Source organism: Gossypium arboreum, chromosome 8 (assembly GCF_025698485.1).
Source record: "Gossypium arboreum isolate Shixiya-1 chromosome 8, ASM2569848v2, whole genome shotgun sequence".
NCBI classification, from domain to species: domain Eukaryota; kingdom Viridiplantae; phylum Streptophyta; class Magnoliopsida; order Malvales; family Malvaceae; genus Gossypium; species Gossypium arboreum.
The window spans coordinates 56,717,877-56,739,629 of NC_069077.1; the positions used below are offsets into that span (position 1 = coordinate 56,717,877).

The 21,753-nt window shown below is 36.7% G+C and overlaps 1 long non-coding RNA gene across 1 annotated transcript; it reads left to right on the forward strand.

Moving 5' to 3' along the window:
- The first annotated feature begins 7,325 nt into the window (after positions 1-7,325).
- On the forward strand, positions 7,326-16,377 carry LOC128296326 (uncharacterized). The gene is made up of 3 exons (XR_008286895.1): positions 7,326-7,392; positions 15,281-15,364; positions 16,105-16,377. It is a non-coding gene; the product is annotated as an uncharacterized LOC128296326 (long non-coding RNA).
- Positions 16,378-21,753: the final 5,376 nt, after the last annotated feature.

Sequence of the window (21,753 nt, forward strand, 5' to 3'; positions counted from 1 at the left end):
ACCCTTAATACAAAAAGTGAATTAACCTAGCATGTATAAAACCGATGATATGAGGTTTACATGCAATGAGGTTTATCAAGGTTATATGTAAGTGTATAATCTGGCCTTATTATGTATTAAGATAACCTATAAGTGTGATTGGTTGATAGAGGGTGACCAAAGGCTTGGAAAATAGCCCTACAAGGTCCACACGGGTAGACACATAGGCGTGTGTCTAGGTCGTGTGTGACACATGCATCAACCCCATGGGCATATGGTATGGTCGTGAGTCCCCTGTACCTAAAATTTTAAGTCAGTTTCGAGCACGGTCATGTGTCTTGGCTGTGTGCCCCTAAATGCATGCTGATATCATAAACAGAGAGTTATATATGCTGAGGACACAGGCATGTCCCAAGCTACACAGGTGTGTGTGACCACACGGCCCCACCCACACGGGCGTGTGACTCACTAAAGCAAGAGAATTTATTAAGTTGCCCAAAGTTTATTAAATGTTCTTGGTTTTGTCCCGGACCGCCCCAATGTATGTTTTAGGCCTCGAAGGCCTGTATAAGGGACGTTACGCATGTGTTTGAAAAGTTTTAATTTTGGGCAAAATCTGGTGACCCAGTTTTGTATGTTGGTGAAGGTTTAAGTCCGGTAACGCCTTGAACCCTGTCCCGGCATTGGATATGGGTGAGCGGTGTTACATGAACTCCATATCATGCTATAATAGAATCTCATAATTCAAATAACAGTAACTCAAATTCAAAATAAACTTAGAAGAAGACAGAATGTAACACCGCTTACCCCGTATCCAACACCAAAACAGGGTATAAGGCATTATCAGCCTTAAACTCAAACAAACATTCAAAACCGAGACATGAATTTCCACTCAAATTTAAAAATTTTCAAAAATATTCATATCGTCTCTTAAACGAACCTACGAGGCCCAAAACATGCATTAGGAGTGGTTCAGGACTAATCCGAGAACTTTAGAAAATTTCCCCACACTTAGAAATTTTTTCACCAAAACAGGGGCCACACGCACGTGTGGCTTGGGACATGCCTGTGTGGGTAGGCCTTGTGATCACACATGCCCATTTCCCTAACCCATGTAACTCTCTGTTTATGACGTCATCAACAAATTGTAGTCACACGGCCAAGTCATGCGCCCGTGTGCTTAGGCCGTGTGGGTGATTTACTTTTCATATTTTTTTTATAAAATAGGTGCAGACTTCACACGCCCTGGGCACAGCCCATGTCCCTGGGCTGTTCCCTTCACACGAATGAGACACACGACCATGTCTCTGCCTATGTGGCCAATTTAAAATTAAAATTCAAGATGCAGGGGACACAATACCGGATCACACACCCATAGGGCAAGCCGTGTGTCACACACGGCCTAGACACACGCCCGTGTGTCTACTAATGTGGACAAATATAGGGCTATTTACCAAGCCATTTTGCCACCCTTACTTGCACCAACCTACACAACAACAAGCAACACAAATTCAAGTATATACATACAACCAATTTAGCCACAACTAAGTCATCCACACATCAATTACAGGCTATTTCCTATCACATACAACATCTCATACTTATCATCTTAAACTATGCAAAATCCACATTCAAGAAAGACATCTTCATATTCATATATACTTAACCAATATTAGTCAATTTCAATGGTCATTTACAAAAGGAATCATCAACCATTATAAGCCAACACATTTGGCCAAATCGAATATGACACATAACAAAATGAGCAAGTCCCTATGCATGCCATAACTCAAAATAATGTAATCATAAGTGCCCAAAATGATAATTTGATAGTGTGAATGGATCTCCGACCGCCTTCGATCCCCGTGCTGGCTTGGTGACACTATAAAACAAGGGAAAAAGAAAGGGGAGTAAGCTTTAAAGCTTAGTAACTTCCTATGCAAATAATAGGCATCATAAATACACTTTAACGTATACTTAACATGCCGTAATTAACATGAATGTTATTGTAAATTTCATAATCAAGCTTAGCATAGATGTTATTAATACCTTAACATCATAACTTCCTCAAACAAACCATACCGCAGGTTCATCACATATCGAGCTCATTAAGCATGTGTTTTATGTACATACCTGTACCAAACTTGCAACTTACCATAATCTTTCACACCATACCTTCTCCTTTCACAACTTAAACTTTGCCGTCAAGTTTCCCGTTGAACCACTTGGAATACTAAAGGATACTCGGGGAAATCTCACACACATAGTACCATACCAATGCCATATCCCAGATATGGTCTTACACGGGATCTCATATCGATGCTAATAGCCCAGATATGATCTTACATGAAATCTCATATCGATGCCATATCCCAAATATGGTCTTAAACGTAATCTCAACTAACCCTAATGTCATGACATTTGTAACCTAACTATTCCTAAGGTTCAACCGGGATTTTTCACTTGTCAAACTTTTTCGAATTCATTCAAAGAGTAAATCACAATTCATACAATAATAACACAATTAAATCATAAATAATGATGCATTATTTACATACGAACTTACTTTGGTACAAAAATAATAGAAAAGATCTAATCGTCAAACACCTTATTCTTTCCCGGATCAAGGTCCAAACTTCATTTTTCTTGATAATCAAGCTTTAAAGTTGAACAAACCCTAGCTATGGTGACCTTCTAAATTTTGGCACTTGGGGAGAAGATGGACAAATTTTTGCTTGATTTTTCCCTTTTTATTCTTTTATTAACCAAATGACCAAAATGCCTCTTTTGCCAAACTTTAAAATTTATCTCACCATGTCCATTTTTGTCCACTAACTTAACAAATGGTTTAATTATCATATAAGGACATCTAATTTAAAATCTCATAGCAATTGGACACCTCTAGCATGTAGAACTCAACTTTTTCACTTTTTACAATTTAGTCTTTTTTACTAAATTGAGTGTCCAAACGTCAAAATTTTCGAACGAAATTTTCACGAAATCATTCCTTGAAACTGTAGACCATAAAAATATAATAAAAAATAATTTTTCTATGTCAGATTTGTGGTCTCGAAACCACTGTTCTGACTAGCCCCAAAATCGGGTTACACAGGATACCCCTTTCTTTTCATACTTACATCATAACATATACCTTTCTTGACCTATAGATACACATCTCTTTTTCATGGAAAACCCTTAAAACTTATTTCAACTCTTATTCTAGAGCATATCAATACCTTATATTGGTTACACTTATTACAAATCTACTAGAACTTACTCACATCTTACCATATAGACAGACATTCAGATTCATAGCTTACCAGATATACCTGATAAATCACACCACAAAGACTTAGCAGAATACACCATATAGACAATCAGATAGAACACACCATTAATGCGATCTATGTATAATTTGCCACAAAGGTTATTCTTTTCAGAGTTCGCCACAAATACTAATCTTTTTAGAGTTTGCCACAAAGACTATTCTTTTCTAACATGTTTACGATATGGATTTGCCTAAGCTCACATTAGTGAGGTTTGCCCATCATCATCCTTGGACATGCAGAGAACCCTCATTGGGTTATCATCATTCTTTAATTCTTTTAAGAGGGTGTCATGACCATGGGTTTTCCTTAAAAGTTCATATTAGAGTTTGTGTTTTCAATCCCAACAGACTCTATTAGACACCACTGCGATGAACAAGCACAGACTCTCTTGACAAACTCTCCATGCATTGACACAATCTAATTTCAACCTTTTTCTTCACTAGCATACACCCAAGCAGAACACACATCTCATAGCATACATTTCAAACATATACATGCTCAGCCATACTTCAATGTTTCAATACTCGTACACCAATCATCACATACTATACTTTTCAAGACTTTAGATCAATAGTTCAATCAATTTTCTATAGATGACTCACAATATAAATAGTATAAATGTAGGAGTCATTATAGAACTCACCTAAAACCCACATACAACAACTTGAACTCCAAATTTAAACTTCCATCATAAAACTGTTATAACAAATCGAAATAGTGGTTTCAGAACCACATATCCGAGTCAGAAAGAAAATTTATTTTAAAATTTTTGCATAGTCTGCATCATGATAGGAAAGACATATGAAAATTTCGATAAGAAAAATTTATCGATTTTGTGTTTAATTATGGAAATGACCAAATTGCATAAAATGCAAAAGTTGAGTTCTAGTAGCTATAAGTATCGAATAGCTATGGAATTCAAAATTTGAGGTCCTTATATGGTAATTATACCATTAAGAGAAGTTAGTAGATATTTTGATGATTCATCCGTGGAAAATTAGAAAAAAAAGGATTAAATTGGAAATTAAAATAAATAAATGATGATAAATAAAATAAATATCTAATATCATCATTTTATATCATCTTCTTCCCCAAATTCTGTGGAAACACTAGGAAAGAGAAAGAAAATCAAGCAACCCTAATTGGGTAAGTAATCTTGTCTCGTTTTTAGTAATTTTTATATTTTTGAGATCGGAATAACTTAATCTAGCTATTTTGGGGATTAATTTGTAAATTTATCCAAGTATTAAATATTTTCCATGGATGAATATGTTGAAATTATGAAATTTATTGTAGAAATTGAAAGGTTGTTGATAGATAAACAACTTTTGTAAAGTGAATTTTCATGAAATTGTGATTTAAGGGCTAAATTGTAAAGATGTAAAATTCATGAAAAATTTATGATTTTTATGAAATATATGTGCTGTAAATATTATATGTAAAAATTGGTTAGGTTTGGAATAAGGATTAAATTGCACAAATTTCATTTTCCAAGCCTAGGGATAAAATCGTCATTTATGGAAAGTATAGGGGCAAAATGGTAATTTTTCCTAAGGTGTGAATTGAATACAATTGAGTATGAAATGGATTAAATTTATGTTAAATTCATTTATATAGATCCGGATAAACCTAGTATGGAGTTGGATTGAGGAAAACAAAAAGTATCAGATTAGTAAATCCTTGTATACGAACGCTAATCAAGGTAAGTTTGTGTAACTAGATCATGTATATTATTATGTTTGGAATTGAATGTTGAATATGTGTGAATTGTATAAATGTTTAATGTATAAAATTAATTACATGTCTGATATTGCTTGATAAGTATATGTCCCGTTTGAATAGATGGAATTTGATAGGTATAGGATTTCTTGATGTTGTGGTCTTGCATATGTTACAGACACATCTTAGCTCGAAAGAGCATCCTGTTATAATCCTTCTTGAGCTTCCTGTTATATGGTTTCTGCGAGCATCCTTGTAATAGCCTAATTTTCAATTGTGTCGGAAATGGTGATTCGAGATCACTAAATCCAATGAGTAAGTTTGAAATTTTGATAAATTAATATTTATGAGTCAAATGTGATTTTAGAAATATTTTTGAATTAGTGAATTTTGTGAATTAAAAGAATATAATAGGTAAATTGAGTCGAAAACGAGGTACCGAGACCTCAATTTCATAAACTAAGTCTTAAATATTTTTATAAATATTTACGAAGTGTTAGTGAATTAGTATTAAAGTTTCGTTAGAGAATTTTAACGTTTTGATAGTTAATTAATTAAAAAGGACTAAACTGAAAAAAGTGTAAAATTAATCAATTAAGGAAATAGGGATTAAATAGCATAAGTAATAAATAAAGAAGGACTTAGAGGGAAAATTAGCCCAAAATAAATAGCTGAAACGGTTAAGGCAGAAAAAAACAAAGAAATTGGGTGAAATAAGGGCAAAATTGGAAATTTTGCAAATTAAACAAATAAAATAAAGACTAAGTTGAAAATCTAGACATTTCTTCATTTTTTGTGACAGCCTTAAAACGACCCTAGTCGAAATGTGGTTTCGGGACCACAAAACCAAGGCATAAAAATAATTTAATATTTATTTTATTGCCTATAATGTGTTAACTCATGTGTGATATTTTTATGCTTTGATTTAGAATTATAGATGTGAATTTCACTAGAAAGGACCTAGTAATAAACTTTGAAAGTATGAGGGAAAAGTGTGATGACTAATTAAAGGATGCATGCAAAACAATGGACTTGCATGTCAAATTCCCCCATAGCTAGTGGCCGGCCATGACAAGGATTTATGGGCAAAAATCATGTCATGAAACATGTTTGGTAAATGGGTTATGATGGAAAGAATAAAATAAGGGTATGGAATAAACAATTAATGTTAGTAGATGAGAAACAAAAAAAAGTGTCCATCTTCCTCCATAGCTTGGCGAATGTCCTAAAGAAAGAAAGAAAAAATTTTGTTCATCTCTTTTCACTCTCTTGTTGGTAGAAAATACTCGGGATAAGGAAGGAGTTTTGCTTCATACTTGGTTTGGAAGAGGATTAGGAAGAGGTTGGCTAAACTTGCATCAAGATTAAGGTATGTTTGAGGTTCATGCATGTTTTTAGTTGCTAGCTTAATGTTCTTGCTAGCCCATGGTTCAAATCCTTGTTATGTCATGGGAATGAAATTGCCAAAGTGAATGTGGTGTTAATGCCATTGCATGTTAAATAACAAGCTTGAAAGTGATACATGTGATGGAGGATTGAAGATTCTTAGATTTTCTTTTAGCATTTTTTTTTGAATGAGATACTAAGTTCTTTGTTTCACCATGACCAAATTGAAATGGTGTGGTGTTGTGGTATTCGCCATGATATATCCATAAGTATAATTCATGCATGTTGCATGGTAAGTAAGATTTAAGCTTTGGAAATGTGTATATATTTGGATATAAGCCACTTGAGAATTCGGCCCTTGCACCTACATGAATATGAATATATGTTTGCACATGATGGATTGGTATGACATATATACTAATTCAAAGTGTATATTTGCTTGTGATGATGTGTTGATTATGAAGTAAATAAGAGATGTGCAATGAATTACGATATGTAATGTGTTAGTAGTAAAATGTATGCTGTTTTTTGTGTGGTATTAAGTGTATATTCGCCACATGAGGGGTAATTAGTGTGCATGCATTCGGTTTGAGGCAAGCATATTGATGCCTATTCTTGGCTTAGAAAATTGCTAAGAGGAATATTAACTAATGTGTTGAGTTCGATTTATGATTTCGTACATATGCAACTTTGATGCCTAATGTATATAAGGGCCAAGTACTTTGAACTTCACGTTGATGTTTGAATGTATTGAATTGCTTGTTGTGATGTAAAAATGTGCATGACCATTGTGTATTTGAGCTAAAGGATGGCCATATGACCATTTACACTCCTTGTCATATTCGCCATAAGCTATCATGATGAGATTTTAATAAGTTAAATTTGTGTGAATTAAGCTCAAGAGCAAAGGGAGCTAAATCCGATAAAGGGAAGGAAAAAGTAGTTGAATAGCCGTCGAAATCGCTCGACAACATCCGAGGTAAGTCTTGAGTGATGACCCTACTTGAATTATATCAAAATTATGCTCCTTGTTTGTGTGGCCATTGAGCGAAATAGTAAAGGTTGATAAATATTTTGTGTTAGAGCTTTAGTAACGAAAATGAACTATGGACGTGTCTTGAATATTGATATATGTGTAAGTGAACATTGGAGATATATCCGGGCTAAGACCCGAAGGCATTCGTGCGAGTTGATATATCCGGGCTAAGACCAAGGCATTCGTATGCGAGTTGATATATCCGGGCTAAGACCAAGGCCTTTGTGCAAGTCACCAAATCCGGTTATGACCGAAGGCAATCGTCTGAGTCGCTATATCCGGTTAAATCCGAAAGTATGTGATTCGAAGTGAGCAATCTTGCTGTGAAAATTTCAGCTTATACACTTGTGAAAATTCCAGCAATGAGGTATGTTTGTATGTGCTTGTACTAATTGAATTCTTACAAGTAAGTATGCGCTAAGTTGATAAACGAGCTACCGGCCTTGGGCTAAGTTGTTCTTTTGTGTATGAACATAAGGGTCGGTGATGTGAAATAAGTATGAGTATGGGAATGTGAATTAGTAAAGTGGTTTAATTAGCCATGTGAATAAAATACCTTAGTCAAAGCTGATTTCATTGCTTGAGACTTACTAAGCATTAAAATGCTTACCCGTTGCTTTGGCTCTCTGTTTTATAGGTTTCGCTCGTTAGCTATCGGATTCGGGATCAAAGAAGTCGAAGTCATCCACACTATCGAAGCCCCATTTTGGTACAAATTTTGGTTGAACTTTGAAATGGCATGTATAGGACCATCCTTTGTTGAAGGTCATGTACCTTCGGTTTGTGTAAACTTGGATAGCCATGCGAAAATGGCTTATATACGTTTTAGCATAGAACTATAATCGTTTGTATGTTGACCCTTATGAGGTATGGAATTATTTTGAAACGATTAGCCATTGGAATGGTTAATCATGATCACGCTTTGTGCTATGTATGTAAAAAGGGCCAATTGAATCATGGAAAGTATGAAATAGGTAAAGCCTACTAAAGGCAGATGCTGACAGCAGCAGTGACGTGGATGTGAAAAATCACTAAAAATAGTAGGAATGGTATTAAATAGCAAATAAATTATGTAAGTGTACCTTGATGAATCTACTTTCATATGGAAGAAACGAAATGGTCATATGAGTTATAAGTTAACAGATTTTAAAGTTCTTGTGAAATAGGGCCAGAACGGTTTCTGGATCCCCTGTTCCAACTTTGGAAAATCATTGTAAATTAACCAGAGATAATTAGGAGTCATTCCATATATGTAGATTCCTCTCTGAGTCTAGTTTCTATAGAAACAAACGGCATCAGTATTGAAGCCCTGTACAGGAGATATCCAATTCGTAACGCACAAAGGTCAGTGTAGTCGATCCCTACAACAGGCGAGACTTTAACTAATAAACTGTACTAATTGGCTCGACCAAAAATTCTAGAAAAAAATATGTAGATGGACATATGAGTCTAGTTTCAGGAAAAATTTACGTAACTGATTTTCGAGTTGTAAAACTCAAGTTAAGAATTTTGGAGCGACTAGTACTCAGATTGGCAGCTTGTCTGAAAATTGTCAATAAGTGGGTTGAAGTCTGTTAACACCTCGCGTTCGACTCCGGCGACGGTCTCGGGTTCGGGGTGTTACAATTTTATTGGTATCAGAGCTACGGTTTAGTCGATTCTAGGACTACCGTAATGCGTTTGGGTCTAGCTATACATGCCATTTTATGTGATTATATGATAGTGTGGTGATTTCTGACGTTTGAACTTGTGTTTATTTATAGTAATGGATCCCGATCCCAACCGAGCGATAGCTGATGATGTGGAGAGTGTGGCGCCTGCTCCCGCACAAGGGACAGCGCCGGCGGACTCTCAACCTGTTGCTAGCAATCCGAATGACGAGGCTAGACAAGCCTTTTATAGCGTGATGAATGATTGGTTCAACCAATACATTCGAACTAATACTACTGTTCCACAACCTCCATTCCCAACAAACACATTTCAAGACCTACAATGCCTCCGTAATTGACCAAATAAGGTCGAATAAGCCCCAGTTGATAGAATCCGAAAACATGGGGCTACTGAATTTAAAGCTACGGACGGTGATGATGCCGAGCAAGCGAATTTTGGTTGGACAACACGATCCGGTACTCGATGAGCTATCTTGTACACCGATGAATGCCTAAAGTGTACCATCTCCTTGCTACGTGATTACGCCTACTATTGGTGGAGTACTCGACTTGTTGTGCCCGCGAACAAGTAACTTGGGAGTTCTTCCAAACCGAGTTTGGAAAAAGTATATCGATCGAGATTTATGGACTAAAAACGAAAGGAATTTCTCGAACTTAAACAAGGTTCCATGTCGGTTACCGACTATGAGCGAAAATTTGTGAGGCTTAGCCATGCAGCGAGAATGCATTTCTTCGTAAGTGATGTAAACGCTCAAGATGGACTGAATGATGAGATAAAGTGTATGTTGGCATTTTGGAAATCAGAGTTTGTGACTCTCGTCGAGCGAGCGATGCAAAGCCGAGGAGTTTAGTATGGAGAAAAGGAAAGTCAAGCGGGAGCAAGGGAGTTTCGAAGAGGTATTCGGGAAGCCCTTCCAACATCATCAAAGAAACTTAGAGATGGCTTAGGCCGATCTAGAGACACTTCGGGCTTTTCTAGACGAGACCGCGATCGACCCCTGTGACCACACGAATCACTTGATCGCCAGAGGTGGGAATGATCGACGAGAGAGGACGAGTGCGATGTTGTGGCAAATGGCATTTTGGAAGTCTGTAGATTCCGTGACCGCTCTGTTACAAGTGTGGATCAGTTGACCACTTCATTAAAGATTGCCCGAGGTTGTCCGAATGAATGTAGATCGGAGTGGGAAACCGGTACTACCACCGCTCGAGGTAGACCATCCGGAAATACGGGCAAGGCTAGTGGTGGTCGAGAGGATCTAGAGATCTGCGACCAGATCCGAGGCTCGCGCTCCAGCTAGGACTTATGCTATCTGCACGCGAGGATGCCTCCTCGCCGGATGTTATTACTGGTACTTTCATTCTCTTTGATACTAATGTGATTGCTTTGATTGACCTGGTTCTACTCATTCTTATATATGCGAAACCTTAGCATCCAATAAGACTTTACCTATTGAGTCTCTTGAGTTCGTAATTCGGTGTCAAATCCTTTGGGTCGTTATGTGCTGGTCGACAAAGTGTGTAAGAAATGCCCCTAGTAATTCGAGGTACTGTTTTCCGTGGACTTGATGCTTTTGCCGTTCGATGAATTTGATGTTATTCTTGGGTTGGATTGGTTGACCGTGCATGATGCGGTTGTGAATTGCAAAAGCAAGACTATTGATTTGAGATGCATAAACAACGAGATGATCCGAGTTGAGTCTACGAACTTGAAGGGTTGCCACCGTAATATCATCAATGTTGGCCCGAAATATGTAAGAAAAGGGTGTGAAGCATACCTTGCGTATGTACTTGATGATAAGGAGTTAGGAATAGAACCCAAATCATCTTGGTGGTTTGTGAATACCGGACGTTTTTCCGAAGAATTGCGGGTTTGCCACTGTTCGGGAGATAGAGTTTGGCATTGAGCTTGTACAGGACCACACCGATTTCGATAGCTCCATATCGTATGGCACCAACGGAATTAAAGGAGTTGAAAGCTCGGTTGCAAGAGTTGATGGATAGAGGTTTTGCTCGCCGAGTTTTTCACCTTGGGGTGCACCGGTGTTGTTTGTGAAAAGAAGGACGGAACCATGAGGTTGTGCATCGACTATCGTCGACTTAATAAAGTGACAATAAAGAACAAGTATCCGTTACCACGTATCGATGATTTGTTCGATCAAGCTGAAGGAGCCTCGGTGTTCTCAAAAATAGATTTGAGGTCGGGCTATTATCGATTCATGAATCCGAGATTCGGACATACCCAAAACCGCCTTGAGCGAGATATGGTCACTACGAGTTCTTAGTGATGCCGTTTGGGCTCACTAATGCCCTACGGTATTTATGGATTTGATGAATCGGATCTTGATCATATTTGGATCGGTTCGTAGTTGTGTTCATCGACGACATCTTGGTCTATTCAAGAGATGAGACCGAACATGCGAGCACCCGAGATTAGTGTTGCAAATTTTACGGGATAGCGGTTATATGCTAAGTTTAGCAAGTGTGAGTTACGGTTAAGAGGTTAGCTTCTTGGGTCACGTGGTATCGCATCGGGTATTCGAGTCGACCCAAGCAAAATTTCAGCCATACTTAATCGGAAACCTCCAAGAAATATTACCGAGGTTCGGAGCTTTTTGGGACTTGCGGTTACTACCGACGGTTTGTAAAAGGATTCTCGATGATAGCCACACCCATGACGTAAACCGCTTGTAAAGATGTCAAGTTTGAATGGACGGAAAAGTGTCGAAAAAGTTTTGACCAATTGAAAACTCATTTGACGGAAGCTCCAAGTACTAGTACGACCGAATCGGCAAAGAGTTTGTCATCTATAGTGACGCCTCCCTACTTGGGTTAGGTTGCGTATTGATGCAAGAAGGTCGAGTTGTGGCCTATCGTCGAGACAATTAAAGCCACATGAGAAAAATTATCCGACCCATGATCTCGAATTGGTCGCCATCGTATTCGCCTTAAAGATATGGCGACATTACTTATTTGGTGAGAAGTGCCATGTGTATTCGGATCACAAAAGTCTCAAATATTTGATGACTCAAAGAGACTTAAATCTGCGACAAAGACGTTGGCTCGAGTACATTAAAGGATTATGAGCTGGTCATTGACTATCACCCGGGAAGGCTAATGTGGTTGCGGATGCCTTAAGCGGAAATCACCGTTTGCTTCTGACGATGAATGTACACTTGTCTATCCTACCCGACAATGTGTTAGTAGCCGAATTAAAGGCCAAACCATTGTTGACTCATCAAATTCGTGAAGCTCGAAAAGTTGATGAGGAGTTGCGTGCAAAACGGGTGAGTGTGTTCGAACAAGGAATCGGAGTTTCAAATTGATGATGACGATTGTTTGAGGTTCGAAGTCGTTTGTGTGTTCCAAAGAATTGAACTTATTTCGATAATTCGAGCGAAGCTCATTGTAGCCGAATGGCAATCCACCCGGGAGTACGAAGATGTACAATGAGTTGAAACGTCGGTTTTGGTGGCATGGTATGAAACGAGACATCTCCGACTTTGTTGCAAGATGTTTAATATGTCAACAAGTGAAAGCGGAGCATCAAGTGCCTTGAGGTTACTTGACCGATCACGATACCCGAGTGGAAATGGGATCGAGTCACAATGGACTTTATGTCCGGATTGCCGTTGTCGACAAGTAAGAAGGATGCAATTTGGGTTATTATTGATAGACCGACTAAGTCGGCTCACTTTATCCACAATGCGTATGGATTTTTCATTGGATAAACTAGCTGAATTGTACGTTTCTCGGTTGTGAGATTACACGGGTACCGATTTACATTGTGTCGGATAGAGATCCGAGGTTCACCTCGCGATTTTGGAAGAAATTACAAGAAGCATTGGGCACCAAGTTGCATTTCAAGACCGCCTTTCACCCCCAAACCGATGGTCAATCCGGCGTATAATTCGGATACTTGAGGATATGTTGAGATGTTGCATCCTCGAGTTCGGTGGTTCATGGGAACGGTACCTACCTTTGATTGAATTCGCACAACAATAGTTTTCAATCAAGTATTAAGATGGCGCCTTACGAGGCTTTGTACGAGCGTAAATGCCGTACACCATTGTTTTGGACCGAGCTCGGTGAGAACAAAATTTTTGGAGTGGATTTGATTAAAGATGCTGAACAGAAAGTAAAAGTAATCCGTGAAAATCAAGATAGCCTCCGATCGTCGAAATCGTATGCGGTTTGAAGCGAAAGGACATTGAGTATCGGTGGGAGATAAAGTGTTTCTTAAAGTTTCGCCGTGGAAAAAGATACTCAGATTCGGCCGTAAGGGCAAGTTGAGCCGAGATTCATTGGGCCGTCTGAAATCTCCGAACGAGTTGGCCCGATTATGATCGTTTGATCTTGCCCCGAACTTGAAAAGATTCTAGCGTCTTCCATGTTTCAATGCTTGACGCTATAGATCTGATCCGTCGCACGTAATTAGTCCATCGAGGTTGAAATTCAAGCCGATATGAGTTATGAAGAAGAACCGATTCGTATCCTAGCTCGTGAAATGAAAGAGTTGCGAAACAAAAGGGTTCCGCTAGTGAAAGTGTTATGGCTCAAACACGGATAGAAGAAGCTACTTGGGAACCCGAGAACTCTATGAAAGAGCAATATCCAAACCTATTTACGGTAAGATTTTCGGGGACGAAAATTTCTAAAGTGGGGAGAGTTGTGACACCTTAAAACGACCCTAGTCGAAATGTGGTTTCGGGACCACAAAACCAAGGCATAAAAATAATTTAATATTTATTTTATTGCCTATAATGTGTGTTAACTCATGTGTGATATTTTTATGCTTTGATTTAGAATTATAGATGTGAATTTCACTAGAAAGGACCTAGTAATAAACTTTGAAAGTATGAGGGAAAAGTGTGATGACTAATTAAAGGATGCATGCAAAACAATGGACTTGCATGTCAAATTCCCCCATAGCTAGTGGCCGGCCATGACAAGGATTTATGGGCAAAAATCATGTCATGAAACATGTTTGGTAAATGGGTTATGATGGAAAGAATAAAATAAGGGTATGGAATAAACAATTAATGTTAGTAGATGAGAAACAAAAAAAAGTGTCCATCTTCCTCCATAGCTTGGCGAATGTCCTAAAGAAAGAAAGAAAAAATTTTGTTCATCTCTTTTCACTCTCTTGTTGGCGAAAATACTCGGGATAAGGAAGGAGTTTTGCTTCATACTTGGTTTGGAAGAGGATTAGGAAGAGGTTGGCTAAACTTGCATCAAGATTAAGGTATGTTTGAGGTTCATGCATGTTTTTAGTTGCTAGCTTAATGTTCTTGCTAGCCCATGGTTCAAATCCTTGTTATGTCATGGGAATGAAATTCGGCCAAAGTGAATGTGGTGTTAATGCCATTGCATGTTAAATAACAAGCTTGAAAGTGATACATGTGATGGAGGATTGAAGATTCTTAGATTTTCTTTTAGCATTTTTTTTTGAATGAGATACTAAGTTCTTTGTTTCACCATGACCAAATTGAAATGGTGTGGTGTTGTGGTATTCGCCATGATATATCCATAAGTATAATTCATGCATGTTGCATGGTAAGTAAGATTTAAGCTTTGGAAATGTGTATATATTTGGATATAAGCCACTTGAGAATTCGGCCCTTGCACCTACATGAATATGAATATATGTTTGCACATGATGGATTGGTATGACATATATACTAATTCAAAGTGTATATTTGCTTGTGATGATGTGTTGATTATGAAGTAAATAAGAGATGTGCAATGAATTACGATATGTAATGTGTTAGTAGTAAAATGTATGCTGTTTTTTTGTGTGGTATTAAGTGTATATTCGCCACATGAGGGTAATTAGTGTGCATGCATTCGGTTTGAGGCAAGCATATTGATGCCTATTCTTGGCTTAGAAAATTGACTAAGAGGAATATTAACTAATGTGTTGAGTTCGATTTATGATTTCGTACATATGCAACTTTGATGCCTAATGTATATAAGGGCCAAGTACTTTGAACTTCACGTTGATGTTTGAATGTATTGAATTGCTTGTTGTGATGTAAAATGTGCATGACCATTGTGTATTTGAGCTAAAGGATGGCCATATGACCATTTACACTCCTTGTCATATTCGGCCATAAGCTATCATGATGAGATTTTAATAAGTTAAATTTGTGTGAATTAAGCTCAAGAGCAAAGGGGAGCTAAATCCGATAAAGGGAAGGAAAAAGTAGTTGAATAGCCGTCGAAATCGCTCGACAACATCCGAGGTAAGTCTTCGAGTGATGACCCTACTTGAATTATATCAAAATTATGCTCCTTGTTTGTGTGGCCATTGAGCCGAAATAGTAAAGGTTGATAAATATTTTGTGTTAGAGCTTTAGTAACGAAAATGAACTATGGACGTGTCTTGAATATTGATATATGTGTAAGTGAACATTGGAGATATATCCGGGCTAAGACCCGAAGGCATTCGTGCGAGTTGATATATCCGGGCTAAGACCCGAAGGCATTCGTGCGAGTTGATATATCCGGGCTAAGACCCGAAGGCATTCGTGCGAGTTGATATATCCGGGCTAAGACCCGAAGGCCTTTGTGCAAGTCACCAAATCCGGGTTATGACCCGAAGGCAATCGTGCGAGTCGCTATATCCGGTTAAATCCCGAAAGTATGTGATTCGAAGTGAGCAATCTTGCTGTGAAAATTTCAGCTTATACACTTGTGAAAATTCCAGCAATGAGGTATGTTTGTATGTGCTTGTACTAATTGAATTCTTACAAGTAAGTATCGCTAAGTTGATAAACGAGCTACCGGCCTTGGGCTAAGTTGTTCTTTTGTGTATGAACATAAGGGTCGGTGATGTGAAATAAGTATGAGTATGGGAATGTGAATTAGTAAAGTGGTTTAATTAGCCATGTGAATAAAATACCTTAGTCAAAGCTGATTTCATTGCTTGAGACTTACTAAGCATTAAAATGCTTACCCGTTGCTTTGGCTCTCTGTTTTATAGGTTTCGCTCGTTAGCTATCGGATTCGGGATCAAAGAAGTCGAAGTCATCCACACTATCGAAGCCCCATTTTGGTACAAATTTTGGTTGAACTTTGAAATGGCATGTATAGGACCATCCTTTGTTGAAGGTCATGTACCTTCCGGTTTGTGTAAACTTGGATAGCCATGCGAAAATGGCTTATATACGTTTTAGCATAGAACTATAATCGTTTGTATGTTGACCCTTATGAGGTATGGAATTATTTTGAAACGATTAGCCATTGGAATGGTTAATCATGATCACGCTTTGTGCTATGTATGTAAAAAGGGCCAATTGAATCATGGAAAGTATGAAATAGGTAAAGCCTACTAAAGGCAGATGCTGACAGCAGCAGTGACGTGGATGTGAAAAATCACTAAAAATAGTAGGAATGGTATTAAATAGCAAATAAATTATGTAAGTGTACCTTGATGAATCTACTTTCATATGGAAGAAACGAAATGGTCATATGAGTTATAAGTTAACAGATTTTAAAGTTCTTGTGAAATAGGGCCAGAACGGTTTCTGGATCCCCTGTTCCAACTTTGGAAAATCATTGTAAATTAACCAGAGATAATTAGGAGTCATTCCATATATGTGTAGATTCCTCTCTGAGTCTAGTTTCTATAGAAACAAACGGCATCAGTATTGAAGCCCTGTACAGGGAGATATCCAATTCGTAACGCACAAAGGTCAGTGTAGTCGATCCCTACAACAGGCGAGACTTTAACTAATAAACTGTACTAATTGGCTCGACCAAAATTCTAGAAAAAATATGTAGATGGACATATGAGTCTAGTTTCAGGAAAAATTTACGGAACTGATTTTCGAGTTGTAAAACTCAAGTTAAGAATTTTGGAGCGACTAGTACTCAGATTGGCAGCTTGTCTGAAAATTGTCAATAAGTGGGTTGAAGTCTGTTAACACCTCGCGTTCGACTCCGGCGACGGTCTCGGGTTCGGGGTGTTACATTTTTCTTCAGCCAAAAACACCATTAAAGAGTATCTCTAAGCTGGTGTTTCATATTTTCATTCCAAGTAAGTTCAATTCCTGTTTATTTCTTGTAATTTTTGTGATTTTGATACTTTTACAACTAGGTCCAACTATTGAATTCATTAGTTTTTGATTCTATGAGTGATTTTGAAAGTTTCCATTGATAAGTGTTGGAAATTTATGATGAGTAAGGATGGATTTGAAGTTTTAATTTTGTTAAGTGATGATTTTATTCAGTAATTTTAATAGAAATTGATTTTTAGGACCTAATTGTGAAAAAGTTAAGATTAGGGTTTAGTATTGAAATTCTAATTATCAAAGGTTGTGTAGTAGCTTAAAATAATTAGATAAAGTGTTAATTGGGAAAATTATCTCAATTGATGGGTGAATTGATCAGGGACTAAATTGTAAAAACTATAAAATTTTAAGGTAAAAATGTAATTTCAAAAATTAAAGGGCATAAATTGTGAACTAAATTAGAATTGAACTTGGTGTTGATGAATGAAAAATTTTATATTATAGATTGAGAATCTGAAGATAAACGTGAAAAAGAGAAAATTCTGACTAGTCCCTAAATTTTTACAAATTCTACAGATTGGCCCAAGTAAGTTCATATGGTTAAATTTTCATGTTTAATTGTTAATTTAGAAATGATATAATGTTTTATTTTATATTTCATTATTGAATTATGAATATTATAAAAATATAAAAACCGAATTGGAAGTTCAAATTGAGTAGAACGTTGGATTGAATACGATCGTTTTGTGACCAGTGATGAGTTGACAGGTTGGACCATGGAATAGTGTGAATGTAAGACCATAGCTGGACTATGGCATTTCAGTGAAAATTCCATAACCGGGTTATAGCATCGTGGATGTAAGACCATGGTTAGACATGGAAGTACATGTGTGTACGTGTAAGACCATAGCACGGATATGGCATCATAATAAAGTGTAATGTAATATCCTAAATTAGGGCTTAATCGGAATAGTGGTTTCGTGACCACAAATCCGAGATAGAAATAATTATTTTACAATGATTTTGATGTTTATGATATGATTGCATGATTGTGTGAAAATTTCATGATGAAATTCTATGCCTAAAGTGCTTAAATTGAAAGTAAGGACTAAATCGAATAAGTTGCAAAACTTGCATTCTAGAAGTTTTTAGTATGAAATTGTTTTGGAATATTAATGAGGAGGTCTTAAATAGCAATTTGACCAATTTTAAGTTCATGGACAAAATTAGGACATGGAAGGAATTTTTGAAAAGTTTAGTAGTAAGGGTATTTTGGTCATTTAGTTATTAAAATGAATTAAAAACAAAATTAAAAGCCAATTTTTGTCCATCTTCTTCATTAGGCCGAAATTTCAAGGGTTCTCCATAGCTAGGGTTTGTTTCAAGCTTCCAAGCTCCATAGTAAGTGATTCCAAGCCCCGTTTTTAATGATTTTTACGTTTTTGAGATCCCGGTAACTCGATAAAGCTTATGTTAGCAATAATTTAACCTAGGGTTTATATTTGGAAAAATACCCATAGGTGAAATTTGTGTATTTTGATGTTTTATGATAGAATATGAAGTTTTAAATTATGTTAGACAACTTGTACTACTCGATTTTAAGCAAAAACGAGTAAAAGGGCTTAATCGGTAAAAATACCTAATAGTCACAAGTACATGTTAGAGTGAGAATTTGATGTTTCCATAGAAGAGAAAAGTGATCAGCATGTTGTAAAACATAAGAATAAGGAATAAAGTTTAATCCCGAGCCTAGGGGCAAAAATGTAAATATGCAAAAGTTTAGGGGTAAAATTGTAATTTTGCCAAAATTTGAGTTAAGGATTAATTTGATAATGTGAGTATTAAATAAGCTAAATGTGTTATTTTAGATCAAGAAAGACGTGGAATCGACCTCAATCGAGGAAAAGAAAAGATTGTGGACTAAATTGCAAAATCTTTGTATTTTGGTACCAAGGTAAGTTCATGTGTAAATAATGTAGCATAATTGTTATTTTTAAGTTATTGATATTAATTATATGTTATGCTGAATTTTATTATGAAATGTATGCTTTGTGGTTAATTTCAAATAATATGTAAATTATGTGAACTACTTGTTAAATATAATTGTTACCGAGTATTGATTTCGGCATTCTACGGAAGACGGCAAGGATAAGTGTTCGAGAAAAATCCCGTTTGAACCTTAGGAATAGATTAGGATACAAGTGACATGTCACTAGAATGGTTGAGCATCCGAACTCGTTGAGTTGAGTCCGAGTTCACTTATGGATGCAAATGTCCGAACTCGTTGAGTTGAGTCCGAGTTCGTGAGATGTAACTAGGCATCCGAACTCGTTGAGTTGAGTCCGAGTTCACTTATGGATGCGAACGCCTGAGCTCGTTGAGTTGAGTCCGAGTTCGCTTATGGGCGGGTTACATGATTGCTTGATTGAATATGTGGCACTTATGTGCAAGTTATCCATGTATCCGAATTATATTCGATGTGTTCAACGGGTAAAGTTCTACTCAAATGGAGGAAAATTTGAGATGTAAAGAGACGTATTGGTAAGTGATATGAAATGGATATTTTGGACAGGTATGTATTTAACCCTCGGGTTGAGTATTGATACAACCACGATAAGGTAATAAGATGATGAAGAATGATTAAAAATGTGATATGTGTTTTAGTGATGTATGCTAATGTTGGTGGTATAACTGTTTGTTATGTTACTTATTATTTGCATATGAACTTACTAAGCATTTATGCTTACTCCTCCTTCTTACTCATTGTAGTTTTGGACAAGCCAGCTCAGAGTCGGGATAGGTCGAAGGCTCATCACACTATCCGAAGATTTTTGGTAAATGGCTTGTAAATTTAAGTATGGCATGTATAGCAATATACCCATTTTGTGTAAATGATCTTATGGTATGGTTGTGAAATGGTTGAGGAAATGCTTGATAATGATAAATTATGAAAATGGTTAGTTTAGATTATGTTTGATGTTAAGGAAAACTATTAAGATACTTAGTGCATAAAACTCATAAAAGGATGAAATTTACCATAAGCAGAATACCGCAGCAACACTAACGCGAGTTTGAAAATTTACTAAAAATCATAGAAATTGAATTTGGTGGTGAAATACATATAAAATTGAAGCTTATTATGTCTAGTTTCACATGAAACAAATGAAACAAGTAAAGGAAGTATATGTTAGAAGATATTTTAATTTTAGTGAAACAGAGTCATAGCAGTTTCTGAATCCCCTGTTCCTACTTTAGAAATTCACCATAAATTGTAAAGATATAATTATGTGGTGTATTTTATATCCTCAGAATCCTTATTGAGTCGAGTTTTAGTATAAACAAATCTCATAGTCATATGAATTTTGTACAGAGATAAATGTGGTTCGAAGTAAACAGAGGTCAGACCAGTCGAGTCCTGAAACAGGGGTAACTTTAACTAATAAACTGTACTAATTGGCCCAACCAAAAATTCTAGAAAAAAATTAGTAGATAGTTTTATGAGTCTAGATTCAGGAAAAATTTACGGATCTTAATTTTGAGTTTCGTAACTTGAGATATGATTTTTCTTGTAACTGTGATGCAAGTAGCTTAAAAGCTGTGAATGTAGAAACAAATAATTCAAAGTTCTAAAAATGTTAAACTAAGCTTAGTAACACCTCATACTCGACTCCGGCGACGGTCTCGGGTGTGGGGGCGTTACATGTAAGACCATAGCTGGGCTATGGCATTGTGATAAAGTAAAAGATAATGGCAGGGCCATGGCAAAATATGTGTAAGACCATAGTTGGACTATGGCATCAAACAAATGATGTACTCAAATCCGTAAGACGTTCTCTAATTTGGCAAGAAATGGTAAGTGTTATATGAATTAAAGTGATAGAATTCCATCAATTCTGATATTGAGCTCAATCAAGTGAATTCCTCATTTGAGATTGTCATTGGCAGGGAATATTAATAAAATGTTCTATTTATTGTTTGAATTATAACTCATTTGGTAAGATTTACCTTAAAACCTATGAGCTTACTAAGCTTTCATAAGCTTACTCTCGTGTGTTTTATAACACCTCTCGCCCATATTCGACGCTGGAACAGGGTTTGAGTTGCTACCTGAATTAAACAATAATAAACCTATAAAACCAAGTCATAAATCTGTATTTCAATTAAAAAATTTCTCAAATTTCATCTTTAAGTCCTTAATATGGACCTACGAGGCACAAAATATGCTTAGGAAGTGATTTGGGACTAAACCGGGAAATTTGGAAAATTTTCCTTGAAAATAGGGGCACATGCCCGTGTGGCCTGGGACATGCCCGTGTGGCCTAGGACATGCCCGTGTGGCCTGCCCATGGGTGATTCTGACTTTACCACATGGCCTGAGCACACGCCCATGTGACTTGGCCGTGTGAAAACCTTATTTTTCACTATTTTTAAGCTATTTTCACATATCAAACACACTTAATTTATGCCCAAAACACGACTTATAAATCTTGATCAAATAACATTCTTTTATCCATTTCTTGTACCTAAACACAATTATACACTAATAGAACCCAACCAATCAATTATTTCAATCCAAAATATGTATATTTCATTTCCAAACACAAAACATCACATTTAAC